This window comes from Ambystoma mexicanum, chromosome 1p, assembly GCF_040938575.1.
Source record: "Ambystoma mexicanum isolate Mex_15411 chromosome 1p, UKY_AmexF1_1, whole genome shotgun sequence".
NCBI lineage: Eukaryota > Metazoa > Chordata > Amphibia > Caudata > Ambystomatidae > Ambystoma > Ambystoma mexicanum.
The window spans coordinates 118,505,100-118,521,868 of NC_090921.1; the positions used below are offsets into that span (position 1 = coordinate 118,505,100).

At 47.2% G+C, this 16,769-nt stretch overlaps 1 protein-coding gene across 3 annotated transcripts in view; it reads right to left on the reverse strand.

The window, feature by feature from the left end:
* LOC138566936 (phospholipid scramblase 1-like) overlaps positions 1–14,364 on the reverse strand; it is a 230,039-nt gene extending 215,675 nt beyond the window's left edge. Inside the window, exon 1 of one of the 3 annotated variants that reach the window (XM_069644706.1) lies at positions 14,219–14,364. The gene's annotated coding sequence lies outside the window, so the exon portion shown is untranslated. The remainder of the gene's footprint in view (positions 1–14,218) is intronic. The other 2 variants (XM_069644695.1, XM_069644715.1) reach the window with 2 other exon arrangements.
* Positions 14,365–16,769: the final 2,405 nt, after the last annotated feature.

Sequence of the window (16,769 nt, forward strand, 5' to 3'; positions counted from 1 at the left end):
TGGAGGTTTTTGACTGAAGAGGGTTCCCTGTAAACTAGAGACCCACGCTACACCCGACTGACTTTGCGCAATGAGGCCAAAACATGTCTGGGGGCTGCTTGCGGTCTCGTGACCTAGCAGTTCTGATGGACTGCCCCTTTTGGGCTAGTGCCAACTCTCATATATGGCCACTCCCCTTCTGTAAATGGCATGGTAGGCAGAAAAACCATAGTCCGGTGGGTTGCCCAAAGCAACTCCAGAGGTTACAATCATTCGAACTTTCCAGCCATCGATGTTTTGCTCAAGTCATCCCAAGCAGGATGGGTACATCCAGATGTGTGTCCTGAGCTTGCCATGCCAAGACAGAGAAGCTACACCCCACTCATGGTGCCCAATGAGCCTGAAACTTGTCTGGGGTTGCTTGAGGTCTTGTGCAGAAGGACCATGACTGGAGTTGGGGCGGGACTGACTCTTTTGGGGGTGCAACCAAGTCTAATTTGCATGAGGTCTTTCCCCTTCTATAACGGCCCTCGGAGGCTGAAGAACAATGGCCTGGAGCGTTGCCCATAGGTGTGCCCGTGGTGGTCAACAGGAATTCTAAACCAGTTGACTCGGTTCAGCAGACACTGGTCTGTGTTGCTCTCCACTGCAGCGGGTCGGCAGGTGTTGGAGCCGGTGGCAGGTCAAGATGCGGTGAGTGGTAGAGGCACCGGGTGCATAATTTCGAGACATCAAAGGTCTGCTCAATGCACGCGTCTTTCTCCTATTCCGTTATGAAGCAAGCTCACGGCTCTATAGATGGACACTGGTTTAGGAAATGATGTGGGCTTCATTCTTCTGGTGCCTTAATGCATTCATTAGAAGGCCTCGAGTTGAAATACAATGGGGACACCCACCGGCCACCTTACCCAAGCGAGGTAAGGTGACTTACATCTGCATGGATCATTCACTCACGCAGCTGTCTCTGAGCTTTTATGCATTCAGAAGACCTCCTTCTCCGATCATGGCCACCAGGGCAGACCCAACAGTATGCAACACCGGACCCTCACTAGAACAACTCCCAAAGATTTAACTACGGGTTAAAACTGAACAGATGAAGGGAAGTCTCCCACCTCAAACATTTAACAAAAAAATTAAAAATATAAATAAAAAAATAAAATTTTAAAACTACACCTGGCCGCCCCACCACCAAAAAATAAATACTGAATCGACGCGTAGGAGTACACAGAATACAAGTTAGAAACCTGCTAAGTGTATCCTAAATTCTCCAGATACAAATTACATACGTGCCCTAGACATAATGAGCTCTCGTGACCAAAGTTACAAACTTGCTGTATACATTATGCGCTCTCACAATGCAAGTTACAATCCTACTGACTGTGTCCTCAGCTATCCTGATACAAGTTACACGACTGGTGCATCTCTGCGAGATCTCGGGATACAAAGTTACACGACTGGCGCATCTCTCGCGAGATCTCGGGATACAAGTTACACGACTGGTGTATTGCGCGATGCAAGCTACAAAGCTGCAGAATGAGTCTTGGGTTTGCAGAAGCAGTGACATTTGGTCACCATTGTCTGGAAAGGTGCACCTCCCCTCCCCCCCACCACAGCCTACTACCTAAAGCTGAACAGTGTATGTGCGAGTCCAAGATGCAGATTTTCAATTCTTTGAGAAAGAGTACCATTTAAACTTCTCTGGATAAGATAAACTAACGTAGAAAAGCAGTTTGCAGACAGGAAACTAAGAAACGTGGACACCCGAAGCAGAGGGCAGCAGGTGCGATGCCAAAACACTCAAAAGGAGTGCCTTTCTCCACATGGACTAAAGCATACGTTGTGAAATACAGTCCAGTCTTGTGTGTTCGAGACTGCAGTCAAAGTTTGTATTCAGCACATGTGCTTTTAGTAACAAAGCGGCTTGGATTTCAAACCCATCCCCCCGCACTGTAGTTCTCCTGTTCCAGGCTGGGTTCTCCCCTTTCCAGGGGACTCCCCCACCACTTTCCTGCGGTTGCAAGCTGCTGGCCCCAGCTTTGTTTGGCCTTGGAGACTAGCCAAGCGGGCCTCCCCTCTGCAGCCTTGACTGCAAAGAAAGGTGCCTTTTACTGCCAGCAGCCAATCACTACATCCTTGCAGCCCAGCCTAGGTCCTCGCCTGCCCCAGACTAGCCATGCAATTCAATAATGCTTTATTGACACGACTGACACACACACGTATTGCAACAGCTGACATCGACCCCACACCATCAGCTGGGTAGTGTCCAGTCCGCATATTTGACAAAAGTCTTGGTGGATGGTTTGGGGTTTTTATAATATGTTGACAGGCATTCTGCACTTTTTTCTACAGTCCCACAAGTTTTCACCAGAGAGCTTGCATTTTCTGTTCATCTTTTATTTTTGGGAAGTTGGTCATCTCTTCAAGATCTCCACATTGCCACCTTCCCATGTATTCCATTTGGTGAAATGTTTTTTTTCGCTCCAAGAAGCTCCATGTTGCCATGGTTACAGGCCCACCTCAAGCTTCCAGGTATGCCTGCGTCCGCCTGTTTAGTTATGAGTCACTGATTGCTTCCCCTGTGTCCATTGGCCTCCCTATACGGATGCAATTGCCCCCCTCCCCCTATTTGGTAGCCTGGCACCCCTCGGGCAAACAACTCTTTCCAGCAACCTCAGCTGTCATTCGCGTGTTTGCAGGATGTATTTGCTCAGCCCTAGTGCTTAACTTTGGCCTCAAAGGGAGACCACAGGAATCAATGGGCCATGACTATCGCTTGGGTGGGGCCATCACTATTAAAAGCAGGCTTCCTAAATGCTGGATATACTGTTTTCCAAATGTGCATCTTACCCTTGTCTAGAAAAAAACAAAAGACTTTTTACATGCTCGTAAACTTATATTCACCAGTTTCTTTTAATATGGTAGTGTCGGAAGCGGCCTCTGAACGTTTTGTTACTGACGAGCAGAGGTGCGGCTTGACACGCATTGCACGCATTGCGACGCTCGCGCAAGAGCGAGGGTCCTTTCCTCTAACGGAAAGTGCGGAGCCGAAAGAAGGAGCCGAAAGAAGGAAGCGAACGCGACGGGGAAAGAAGGAGCCGAAAGAAGGAAGCGAACGCGACGGGGTCGGGCCTGTGCGACGGGGCCGGGCTCCTGTGGGACTGCAATAGGGCGAATAAGGAGCCGTGTACTGCGTTGGGGCACCCCGCTTTGTGCTCACAGAAGGACGACGCGAGGCCCTCCGAGAGTGCGGCACAGGGGAAGAGCCCCGACGAGTCGGGTTGAGGCACTCTGCCCACCCATGAGGTGAGGAGGGCAAGCACTGAACTGCCTCATTGTATATTGGTGGGCAGCCCCCCCCCCCTTCCACACCTCTCTTCCCCCTTCCCAGTGGGTGCCCACGCTTGGTGAATGCAGGGATCGAGCTGCCTCACTGTATCCTGCAGACAATACAGAAATAAAGGGGAGTGAGTGAGTGGCTGGGGGTGGTGGACCTTTGATCATACCTCTTGTGCAACTTCTTGCTGGGGCTCCAGAGGCAACTGCACAACGTTAGCCTCCACTTACGAGCCTTTTGGGGTGCACTGGGGGATCGATACCCAGTGCGCATATTTGCAAGTACCCTCTTATACGCCCTGAATAAGAAACCAATAGAGGTTCATAAGCCGGGGACTGCAGGCTTTAGCCTTTGACCCGGTACCTTCCAGTGCACTTATCCATTTGAAAGAGGGTGAAATAAAAAACGCCGTAATGCAGCGGGGAAAAAGAGCGCAGCATTCGACTTATAATCTACGGAAAAAAAAAACAGGATCCCTACTACAAAAGAACCAAAGGAGACCCACAGAAAGGGAGGCAAAGTAAAGAAAAATTCGAAATATACCTTACCTGTAGTACAGGGAGCCATTACGGAGTTTTTTCCTGTCAACCCCCCCCCCCCCCCCCCCCCCGAGACCAATTCTACCACAATCGAGGAGACGACCGAACCGGCAAATATAGGAGGCACCTCTCTAAGTTCATCTAACTTCGATGACATCGACAATAACTCACTGTTAGATCTATGTTTAACGATTCAGAGAGGGATGCAGACTCATATGCCACAGATAACATCTAAAGTTTCCTCTCCCCTGAAAGAAAATAACGTGAATATGGAAGCAGGGAGACATAATATATCTGGAAGCGGGGAACGTCTATCCCTCTCCCCGAACCTCGCAATGGCTTCAATGGAGGATGTGCCGGACCTTGAGACGGCTGAGAGCACAGGTTCTCAATCTACTGCTACACAGTTAGCCGAGCTCCAAACATCTGTAGCTTCACTCCAATTTGCCCTGAAGATACTACTACAGATGACGGGACGCATCTTATCCAACACCAATTCTATCTCCACGACATTAAACTCGAAGGATATCTTGCGAGAAGAAACCGAAGCGAATCTATCGGATGCTCTCCTAATAGCCGAGGCGATGGAAGAACAAGCTGACGAGAAGATGAGGGAATCGGTGCATGGGACATCCCATAATAATATCCTAATCGAAGATACTCCCTCGGAAGCAGAGGAACAAGATTTGGAACAGCGTCCCCAACCTCCCCTCACGCGCAAACAACGTAGAATGGCCAGAAAGGCCCTCAAAAATAAGCCAACCACTATACATGCTCCATCCCCTACGACAGGGCCAGGACCTATATTTGAAACTCGCTCAAAAAAAGCTAGGAAAAGACAGACTAGAGCCGCTCTGCGAGCAGCAACAAAAAAAGGTCTGCTCACGGACTGGTTAGTCCCTGAAGATAAGGCTCAGGGCATGGTCCTTGAGGAAACTGTATTAGAGGACACAGGGCCTGTCGATGAAGTAGGCTCGTCCTCCGACCTTGAGCCCGCCCCGGAGAAACGGTCCTCCGAGGACCAGACTAAGCATGCTCTCTTGGAACAGCAGGAGCAAGTGCCTGAAATCAAGACTAAATCGCATATGCTTCATCAAGAATCTGTATCCTAGGAAAAAGAACTCCTGGTTGGCACGCTCTGAGCTTCTAACTCGGCTACAACATATTCCACAACTGCGTATTTTGAAATCTGATGATTTTCTCTTCATCGAACCTCTGTCGGGCCCTAATCCGAATGTATCTGCCCTACATTGTGCTTTTCTTAATATTGTGCAACTATTGAGAAGTTATAAAGAAGAACTGAGAGCGGTGGATATAGACATTGATGTAGACCCGCAAGAGAGGGATCCCTCAGCTATCTCTGAGGAACCAGTTGGGATCACATCCGCTAGTAATGAGTGCAATACAGGAGTTGGAGATAGTCCTTTATTGGTAGAAGTACAACTAGCACTCAAGTCCTTGTTAGATTCCTTACCCCAGCTGTTGCAAAATCATTGATGTTCATCATTGCTCTCATGGAACTGTAGAGGCTTCTCACATCTTCTAAGGACAGACGGCTCTTCTGCCTTTTTACAGCAACACAGTTATATTTGTCTGCAGGAAACATGGTCAATTGACTCTTTGTTGTTAGACGGTTTTGCTATACATCAATCATTTGCGAAACGAGGCTGTAAGGGCCGCCCGTATGGTGGCCTGTTGATAGGGGTTACCAACACTATGAAGTCCCGGAAAATACAGTGTAATGCTGAAGATCAGTTACTGGTGGTGGAAGTAGAATATCCCACTGAAAATGGTAGTAGTAGATTTCTACTTATTAATCTGTATAATCCTCCGGGAGCTGTAGCAAGGGACACCTTACACGAGGCCATACAGGATGTACTGTCCACTTGGACATTAAGAACTCGTAATATGGCCATCATTGTTGTGGGAGATTTTAATTGCCACATGACAGACGACACTTTTATATCTACCAACCAAGGGCTTAGTGAGAAGTGCCTGATGACCCATAGTAAGAGGGAGAACGAAGGACTTGAGTGGTTACAATTGTTTGAATGCTGGGATTTGGCGATGATTAATGGCCGCACTTTGAGCGACAGACCTGGGAAGCACACGTGGACAAACGGATCAGCATTTAGCACATTGGACTATATATTTATGACCCCCGAGATCCAATCCAAAGTAAGAGACATGTGGGTTAAGCCTAATGGATGGAGTGATCATGCTGCGCTGTCTAATATCTATGCCGATTCCCATTAATCCCCTAGTGCATATTGGAGAGATTCAATCCAATTGCCCAGGAACTAGAATCATATGGTCAGAGAAAAACATCAGAGCGGCTTCTGAAGCTCTCAAATGCACCACCATGCAGGACCTCCCTGATTTTCACGATATGACGATAAATGAAATTGAAAATTGGATATCGGGCTTCTCAGGCTATCATGCTTCTGCCAAAAAGGGCCTTATATTAAAAGCGGGAGGAATTCTACCCCCCTTCAATAGAAAAATTAGAGATGCTAAGAGAGAACATAGAAGAGCGATCCGTGCCCTAAAAACCTTGAACCTTTCTGAAATCCAGTACCGTGAGAAATTAAGAACCTTTAAAACTCTATATAGAGCCGAGATCAAAAATATTAAGAGAATAGAGCGAAATAACAGAGATCACCGACTCATAACCACGATTTGTTCTAGGAACTCGCGTAGCATTTGGGCACTTCTAAATGAGAATAGAGGGAAAGTCAGAGGCCCTTTAGTCAACCCTATTGATGAGAATACATGGGTAGAGTTCCTATTAAATCGTAATTCAAAAGAAGAGAAGTCTTGGACTATACCCATAGAGGAGGCCCCGACTGTTCCCCCTTTCGACGTTTCTCCGGAAGCAATTCTTAATAAAATTTCCTCCCTTAAATCCTCGAGAGCCCCTGGCCCTAATGGATTAGCAAATATTGTGATAAAAAATAAATCGGTATTTTGGGCGGAGTTATTCTCCTTACTCTTTAACAAGATACTAGCCCAGGGAAATATCCCCAGATCCTGGCAAACTGCTATTCTCATCCCAGTATTCAAAAAAGGTAGGCGCTCAGACCCTAATAACTATAGACTGCTATCTATGTTAGATATCACAGGGAAACTCTTTGCCTCTTTACTACTTTCTGAGTTGCAAAAATGGGTTGACAATACTAATATACTTAGCAGATTCCAATGTGGCTTTAGACGGGATTACTCTACATCTCATAACTTACTGGTAATGGACATATTGCGCACAAGAGCGCTTACTAAAGAGCAGCCCCCGTTGTATGCCCTCTTTATTGATTTTAAGGCCGCCTTTGATTCCATCCCTCGTGAGCGACTCTGGACCAAGCTAGAAATAATGAGATGTCCATCTGGTCTACTATACTATCTTAAATTACTCCATTATGATACCTCGGTGCGCCTTAGACTCAACCAAGAGGGAAATACAACGCGCAATGTGCCTCAAAATAGGGGGGTAAAGCAGGGATGTGTCTCAGCACCCCTTATTTACAACCTATATGTTTACGACATTCCTGCGGCCCTTACAGATGTAGACAACTGCCCACCAAAATTGGGGGATGCACTATGTCCCGTCTTGGCCTATGCCGATGATCTGGTAGTCCTAGACAACACCATAGGTGGCCTTAGGCGCTCGGCTCATATTCTTTGGGACTATGCTAAGACCAATGGGTTGTCCATTAATTTGGATAAAACTAAAGTACTTAGATTTACCAGGAAAAGGGTAACCCGTATAACATTGGTAGTACATAAAAATCCTATCCCATATGCCCCTTCTTACCGATATTTAGGAGTGGAAATAGAACCACTAGGTGATTATACACTATGTAAACAGGGGCGGATCACAGGTGCATTACAAGTAATATCATTAGTTTAATCTTTTACCAACAAACAGGGTGGCTTCACGCTATGGGGGACCCGCCATCTTTATATGCAAGTATTTGCCCCTATGGTTATATATGGTATTGAGTCGCTGCTAACAGTTGAGCTAGAGTGGCTTCAAGTGATTGAAGGCAAGTTCTGGAGACGCATGCTGGGACTTCCTCCGGGGGTACCTATGGCTGTAATAAGATTGGAATTGGGCCTACCTTCTCTAAAAGCGTTGGTATTAAAAAAAAGAGCTGGGATGTACTTGAAGATAAGACACTCCTCTAATCCCCTATTGTCGGTTATTCAGCAGGAACTAACTAAAAAAAATACCACCTTATCCTTCCATAAAGATATGAGCAAATTCCTCACCGACATTGGCTGGACTTGTAGAGGGACTTGTGTATCGAATGAAACTTTACACGCACTTGAGAAAAAAATAGAACTCTGGGATTGGTTAGAAAACTTCTCCCATTTGAGTAATCTCAAGTCATATAATTTTGTGAAATACCGCACATATCAGTATATGAGACCTCAGGCCTATTTATATCTCTGCCCTACCAGAAGACTCCGACGATTTATCATTCTGTTTCGGCTATAACAGTTGCCTACCCTAACCAACAGAGGAGCCTGGAATATTATCCCTACTAATGAGCGGACATGTCGACTCTGTAAATCTTTATCATGCCTAGAAACAGCTAGGCATCTTCTGACGCAATGTAAGGCCATGAAAGAGCCGATTATAAAATTTCTGGGTGAATTTGTACATGATTTATTAGCCATTCATGAATTGTCGTTCTGGCATTATTGTACCAACACATGTAACATGCATTTATTCATTGCACTTTATAATGTATGGCAAATGACTAAATTAGGCTTAGGACCTTAATTGGACCCGAATAACAACCGCCTAATCACTTGCTTTCTTATCTTATCTTATCTTTATTTAATTTTATATGTATTGCACACCGATAAATTTATGATCTTCAAAACGGTTTTTTATATTTGATGTTGACTTATATGGTTGTATGTTTAGGATGTGTTTGTAATATGTGTAAAGTTTGAATTTATTTTCAACCTGTATCACATTAAAGAATTTGAAAGAATTTGAATTTAAAATGATTTTTTTTGTCGGACTACCACACAAATGCCCTGTGATTATTGTGCCCCTTGCTGTGTTTTTATCACATAATACATTTCTAAAGCTTTTAGTTATATGCTGGTCAAACTTCTTAATCACAAACAAATGCTTCAATTGTGCCAATCGCAGTTATTAGGAATTTAAACTGAGTCCATGGGTGCCAGCTTTTGATTTTCACTAAGGGGGCAGAAATGTCCCCACCCTCACCATGAATATAAGCAGACTACCTCCCAAATCCATCCCCTGGCCAAACACATTTTATCACACTTATTTGTTTCTTAAAAGGGAATAGCAAGATTTACAGCCAGTTTTAAATATATAACATCTTAACAACAGTCACTCAACCTGTTAAGCTACCCTGGTAGCCTTCTACTGACATATCTATGGTCAAAAGTATTTAATCTCCCTCTACACTGACCCTGTGCATAGATTCATTGACGGTGTTCCAGTGTACCAGTTACCGCCCATTATGGAGGAGCCAGACCAGTGTAAACACTGAGCACCGCCTTTGGCAGCTGAGGGAACGCTCCTCGGTTGACTTGAACCGTTATAGCAAAACACGGTTTCCGTTTGACAGTTCTGTTCCACAGCTTTGCATATCAAATAAGCCATGCAAAGCCGGGGGAGTTTTGCTTCCCCAACAATGCATGGCCCATTGGGGATGCTAGCTGAGGAACTGCATGTTTGTATGCAATGGGAAGCGATATTGTGCCTCTTTGCACATACAAATAGTGCGGGCCACTTCATCATCAGCGCTCCAGCTCTTGTGCGCATGTGCCAGGAAGCGCTCTTTGCTTCCTGTTTATGCTACGTGGAAGCTGGAGTGCTGGGAGGGAACATCAGGACCGGGGCAGAAGGTATGTTAATTTAAATAAGTCTATGTATGTGCGTATGCTCTGTTCTGTGTAATGAGTGAGTGTATGATGTTGGGTTGGCATGTGAATGAGCGACTGCATGCAAAGGTTTTGGGAATGTGTGTGCACTAGGAGGTGGAGCTCTTTTTGATATAGGTTGTGCATCAGCCAAAACCAGCACCCCGTGCAAGGCCCTAGGGAGCCCCAGTGGCTCAGGTAGGTCTTTATGTTTTTGGTCATCTGTGATAGATGCCTAGTAAAAAATATCATGCCTACTCCTTGGGCCCCCCAGCATCTCGCATGCACATAATCACATTGTGTGCGTGCGAGGCACTGGGGGAACCAGATGGCAGGCATAGCATTTTTTTACGGGGCATCTATGATAAAGCAACTATGATAAGTGTTATTATGTAGCTAGACTGGCATTTTAATGCAGCCAGTCTGTCCATTTCTTACTGTCGCATGAGATTTTGTATTGGGTACCTTTGATCAAGCAAGCACAATACATTTTATTATATAGCTAGATTATTTGAATGCAGCCAGTTTGGCCATATTTTCATACTATTGCAGGTAATTCTTTTACTGGTAAAGCTAACTTGAGTATGTTCTTACATGGTGATACTGCCATATTTTGTAAGGACAAGCATGGACATATATTTCTTACAGTACATTACTGGCATTATGCATAAAGCAAACTTGAATATTTGCTTAAATGGGAATACTGGCATATATTGGTGCAGCCAGCATGGAAACGTATCGGGCGCAGCCAGTGTGATTTTTTTTTTACCGGCAGATATTGCGGTCAAAAGTAACCTGAAATATGGTGGCAAAATGGTCGTCTGCACGGTTGATAATTTGCATCTACACAATTTGTTCATGCCTTACAGTACAAAACCAGTTGCAAACTGGCACTTCACCCAATTTTTTGCACTAAATTAAGCCATTATTTTAAAATAAATTACAAAAAAAATTCTCTGGTTGGGGGTGTGGACCCCTTCCGCTGGCACCTCTCGGTTCGGGCTCCTTCACTTCGGACTCCATCAAACTGGCATATTTGTGAGACATGTGTATGCCTCGCCCCCACCCCCAATTGAAACATTCACCAGTCGCCGCTGGGGAGTACAGCCAGAAACTGAAACCTTAACAAGTCTACGTGGGGTAAAGTGAGATTCCCGCAACCATTGCCTCCTTTCCCCCTGTACAGGGTGCCTTTATGTGATATTGCCTCTGTTAAACAGACTGTCCTTGACTGTCAATTGAAACCGAGTTATGAGGGATGTCCCTTCTGTTAAACGTTTTTTTATTATTTTTAACGCTGAGCTGGAAGTGATATCTCTTCTGCTAAATTCCACCTCTGACTACACATTATTTGAAGCTTAGCTGGGAGTGAGGTCTCCTTGAGCTAAAAGAATGCAGTCTCTTGCAACTGTTGAACAGGAGTTCACTTTTTAGGATGTATTTGTCCCGCAAGGATAGCTCAGCGGCAACATGCTTGCCGACACGAAGCAACGCAGGTTCGAACCCCGGGTCCGTGCTTAGAAACCTCTGGGTATTAAGAGCGTTATAAATACGCAGCTAAGACATATTCCTGTAACAGCGCCTCGAAGCCCCCGGGAGGTGTGAGCGCTTTAAATAAATAAATATTAACTCTTGAATTTTCTTAACAGAGAACTGAATGCACCTTTTGATAAAATTACAGGTTTTACCTGAATACAAGTCAAATAAATCAAAAAAATAAATATTAACTTGATGCAAAACTTTTAATCGCATCAAAACTACTCTGAACATGCTTAATGATACGGTTTTTTAACCAGATTGGTAAAACATAGGTATAACTTAAACACTTACTTCGTGGGCCACTACCCCAACATGTTGTATTTTTGCCCCTGAGTTTTCCCCCGAATAGTGACGCCACTGCCTGCGTCCGGTCATTATTTATCTGCGTCTGTTGTTTTGAATTGTGAGCAGCTATTCTTGAATAGTTGGTAACGTGTTTTGTTATGTCCCAGTTTATGAAAAATGACAGCGCCGAGCTCTCTTCGCAGCACTAGTTCAACCTCTCCTGTGAAGTAATTCCCAGTGCAAGATTCTGTCTCTCCCCACAGCTCCAGCCAATGCCCCAAACCCGAAGTAATCCTTTAGTAAGCTTCCTTCCCCTGGACTCATAACCCGGCATGTGGACGCAATCCCTGATGCCTGCCTGCCTGCCTCCCTCTCCCTTGCAGAGGTAATCGGATGTCCTAGGCGCTTATCACAGCCTCACTCTGAAAACAGGCCCTGTCGGTGCAGGTAAATTATGTTCCAGGCCTAACCTAACTCTAAATACGACTACAGCCTGCAAGTTCTCTGCACAGCCGCCTACGCCTGCCCTTCCCTGGGAAAAGTAGGTTTAGTGAAAAGAGGTTCTGCGTCCATGCAATACAACATAGCAGCCAAGTTGCCCTGTGTCATGCACGACACCGTGAGCCCGTCCTGGTTTTTCACATTGCATGCTGGGGATTTTAGTTGCTTTTTTTTACCACACTGGAAGTATGGGCCTACAAGTCTTATGTTCCCACTGCCTGCTGGGACATGTAGGCCTATGCTCCTAATGGGAAAAATGAAACAATAAGACCCTGCAGGCAACCAGAAAACAAGCATTGGCAACGCCAACAGTCTGGACTTGTGTGTATTTTATTTATTTTTTTAATTTGTTGAGCGCACTACAGCCCACGGGCATCGAAGCGTTGTAAACGGAGCGTAAGAACGCTTAATTCAGGGTTACAAGAAAGCCGCCCAGCAGAAGTAGTCTTGGAAAGGATACATGGTTACTTATACATATGCATGGGAAAGGCACTTGCCAAGCACTGCCACAGTGGTATCAACTGCCTATTGATGGCAGCAGGTGCAAACTGGTGCGAGTACCCGGGCCTCCAATAGCAAATGCTTAATACTATAAACAAGCCAAGACTGTTGCCTTTGCCAATGCTTGTTTTAAACAGGACATCAGCGAAGGACAGGCAGATTGCTTATAAATTGCGCGACTGAAGACAGCCCTCATTTTGCTACACCAGTAGCACGTTAACAGCTCCAAATCATTAAGTCTCAGAAGACTGCTTTAAAAAAAAACACAGGCAGGCACTTCAAGTGCAAAGTTTGATGGTAAGGCTTGATTAAAGCGAGCTCAAGGAGGTCCCATGAGGGGAAGTTTGGGACAAGAACTGGGTGGGAAATTCAATAGGGATCTGTATGGATAGTCAATGGGTGTGCAAATAACCAAACACCTACAGGCTGCGTGTCCCCGCTAACTACTAGCTCAAACTAACCAGGACACAACCCACAAGGCATCTATGCGACATGTGATGTCCCTTCCTCTGGAGGCCACGCAAGTACCTACAGGCTCGAAGTTTTGCTGAAAAAAAGCCCTCTCCACCGCCCAGTACTGTCCCACGGGGGGGGGGGGGGGGGACAGCAAACTTTCTGCGTGCAGCCAAACATGCAGCGCCTAGAAGACGGGATTTTTCAGGCGAACGCTCGGTCGGTACAGTTCCAGTCTCGTCGCCGCCCCCAGCCGACACATTTTCTCGTTGCAGGACACTCCCACTCAGCTGGTGAAGTCTGGCCGGGTCGCATTTCAGCCCCCATGCACGAGGGCGGGGGCGCTGCACTGCTTCCTTCTCCGAGTGGTGTAAATAGTTTGGACCCCTTTCTAACGTTTCAAAGACAACCCCATTTACAAATAAACCCCGCGCCCTTTCTTTTTACGGGAGGTAGGGTGTGGGGAAACTTGAAACAAAAGAACACCCCGTGAGTTCGTTTTTTTCTGTGCTTGTTTACATAATATATTGCATGCGCTTTTATAGCGGAGCAGACGGACAGGCACCGTCAAGGCGCTGTAGAGTCGATCACACAGGCGAAAGTATATAGCATGACCAAACTGAATTTCACAGGGCGCTATGAATCCCCCAGCATTCCAACAATAACACGGCAGAAACGTAACACGTTGCATGGCCAGCCAGGGCCACGCCGCCTGCTGTCTCGCCGGCCACAGGTGTTCCCTAGCCCCCAGCTCGGTCTTTGTCCTCTCGCTTAACTTGCACGCACACATGGCTTTTGAATGTGATAGTCAACGAGGACACACAGTCCTATCCGGTTTAACTATTCTGCCAGCCCCCATAAGGACGAACTGGCCCCCGGCTCTTAATGGGCCCTTACACCACCATTGCATTATACAATAATGCTATATGTATATATATATATTTTTTATTGACATGGAAGTAACCATTGTCAACAGACGGGGAGCCCAAGCCCCGCCCAAGGAGTTCCTTCCCTGCTTCTTGTAATGCAACTAACCCAGTCTGGTCTTCAGCTCACTCTTTGCTCTGACAGTGTAACTCTCGAGCGTCTGCTCCTTTGTGACTACAGGTATTACTGGTCTCATGAAGCAGGCGTGGGTGTATTTCTGATCCGCCAGGGCTTTCCTGGGTGGGATCCTTACCTCGCAGAGGAGTTCGCGAACCTTCCCTCCTCGCTGCCCCCTTCCAGCGGCCCGTGCGGTCCCCCCCGAGTCCCGGCCTCTCTTCGGCTCCGCCGCCCCTTATTTTCCTCTCTCGCTTTGGTGGTGGTTCCCTTCTGGCTTCCACCCTAGGGGCGGGGGCAGATACAGGCTCGACCAATGGGGAGAAGCGAAAATTGCAGGGCGTGGCCTCCCAGGGAATGCGAGACCTCGGCCTGAGGGGTGGGGCGCTGTCAGCTGGGGGTGGGCGGAGAGGTGGCTTCTGGAGACAGATCTAAGGGGCTGCCATCACACCGAGGAAAGGGAGGGGGCCGGGGCAGGGAAGGAAGGAGAGAGGAAATAGCCCAGCCAGGGAAGAGGGGAAAGAACAGGAAATGGAAGGCATGTGGTCGGGGACCAGGACAGGAAGAACTACAGGGGAGCAGTAGGAAGGGGCAGGGAACGGAAACAGCAGCCATACAGACACAAATGGCCAAAGCAAATGCATTGAATATCTGCCCTGCCGCATTCTCTCCAGCAGCAATCGAAGGCAATATTGCCGTCTGCAGTGTCTTCTTTGGGGACATTTATAGACAGGTGTGTATGTTCTCCTAGCACATGGTGGTGACTGTCCTCGGATGATGAAGTCTGGTTTTTCTTTCAAATGCTTCCTTATTTTTGCTGAGTGTCGGGAAGTCTGTGAGCCACACGTGTTAGTGTTTGTATGCAGGAGAAAGTGCCTATTAGTTTCTACTTCTCCAAAGTCACACTGTTGACAGTTGCCCCTCTCCCCGCTGAGATTTTTGTTTGAGTAGTGACTGCCACTAGTCGCCATTTCCTCCTTATGGCCACTGAATTTAGGAAGTGCTTGTCTGCACTTTAGATTTGTTACCCATTACGTGCACGGCCAGAGTTTAGCCAAGTGCTCTGCAGTATACCTCCACGTCCACTCTTCCTCATCACAGTACTTACCTCATGAGGCCCCTGCCTCCGACACAGGCCCTACTTTTATTTATGTTATCCCCTATAACTCCTCCCCGCTCCAACCACGTCACCCAGTTTAATTTTTCCTGCCTCCGGCAGGTTGGACGATTCCCAGTGCGGGGCTCCGGGGAACAACGATTGCTGGCCCCCTAGTGGGGCTGTGTGGTGGGGCCTTCGGTTCCCTCAGGTGCCACGCTGCTCCGGGGCCCCCTGCAGGGATTGGGGGTCCCAGTTGAGCAGGATTGCTTCGCTCGGTTCTTTGCTGGGCTCCAGAACGTGAGCATTACAACCCAGGTCCTACAGGGCCCGGGGTTTGATAAGGAGGTGGGGGGATCTCAATAGCTCAACGGGTAGAGCCTGGGTCCACCAGCAACAACATATATTCAGTCATTTGTAAAGTTTTCTTCACCTGCCGGTAGAGCCAGCTTTGAAACGTGGCTGTACCGGCTCCCTTTGAAGTTGTTTCCTGACGTTCCTCTCCGGAGGCGGGTGGGCTCTGCCTCCAGCAGTGCATTCTTTGCTCTCTATGGATGGTTCCCATGGAGATAGAATGTTTGAACTTTGCCATTGGTGGGAGTTCTCCTGGCCTACAGTTTTAAACGTGTTGTTGGCATGGTCGTGTTCTGTTTTTGTCTTTGCACACCATGGGTAAACGTTCTGAAAAGCTCAGGCACCTGGTCCTGTCTTCTTCCTCATCTTCCTCTTCACCTGAACCTCGCAGGAGGAGGAAAAAGAAGTCTAAATGTTTTTCCTTGACCAGGAAGGAATTGAAGAGCCTGCTAAAGCATCGTGCTGGGGGGTAACACAGCCAAGTGCATGGCCACAAGCGACGGCGTCTCTCTTCCTCTTCGTCCTCATCTTCTGACTCTGAGGCCTCGGCCTCTTCCTGTTCCTCATTGACTGATGAAGAAAGGGAAATACCTGGACAGGGAAGGAGAAGGAGTGGAGGAGGTGCTTGCTCAAGTATGTGACTGCATGGGCTTCTCTGAGCCCCTGGTTCCGGTGGAGGGGCTGACCCTACTATTCACCAGTATAGGCATACCCCTAGGATGGGGTTGCCATTTGTTTCGGATATCCGGGATAAAATCCCTCAGGAATGGCTTGATCTAGAAAAGATTGCAATGCCCCACTTTATGGCCAAGCTCTACCCGTTGAAAGGGGGCGAGACTTTGCTGTCAGATCCAGTTGAGGCGGATGATATCCTCTACAGCCTGGTGGGTCGCTCCCCTATGTCGGCCGAGGAGGCAGCTATCCAGGATCCGGTGGACTGTAGGGTTAATTCCTGCCTGAAGAAGGTTAATGCTGTGGAACATCTGGCCCTCGGGGCAAATATCTATGGTTCCTACACAGCACAGACTGTACTCACCGGCTTCAGAAAATTGAAAAAGGCTGTGGATGGCAGTTCTGGTCGTTCTCCATTGTTCTCCGAGATGCAGCGACCAGTTGATCTTTTGTCCAATCTGGCATTTGATGGGGTGCGTGGCTCAGCCATGCCCATGGGGACTGGTGTATCGGCCACACGGCATGTGCATCTGTGGGATTGGAAAACAGAAGGTTCTCAGAAGGGGGC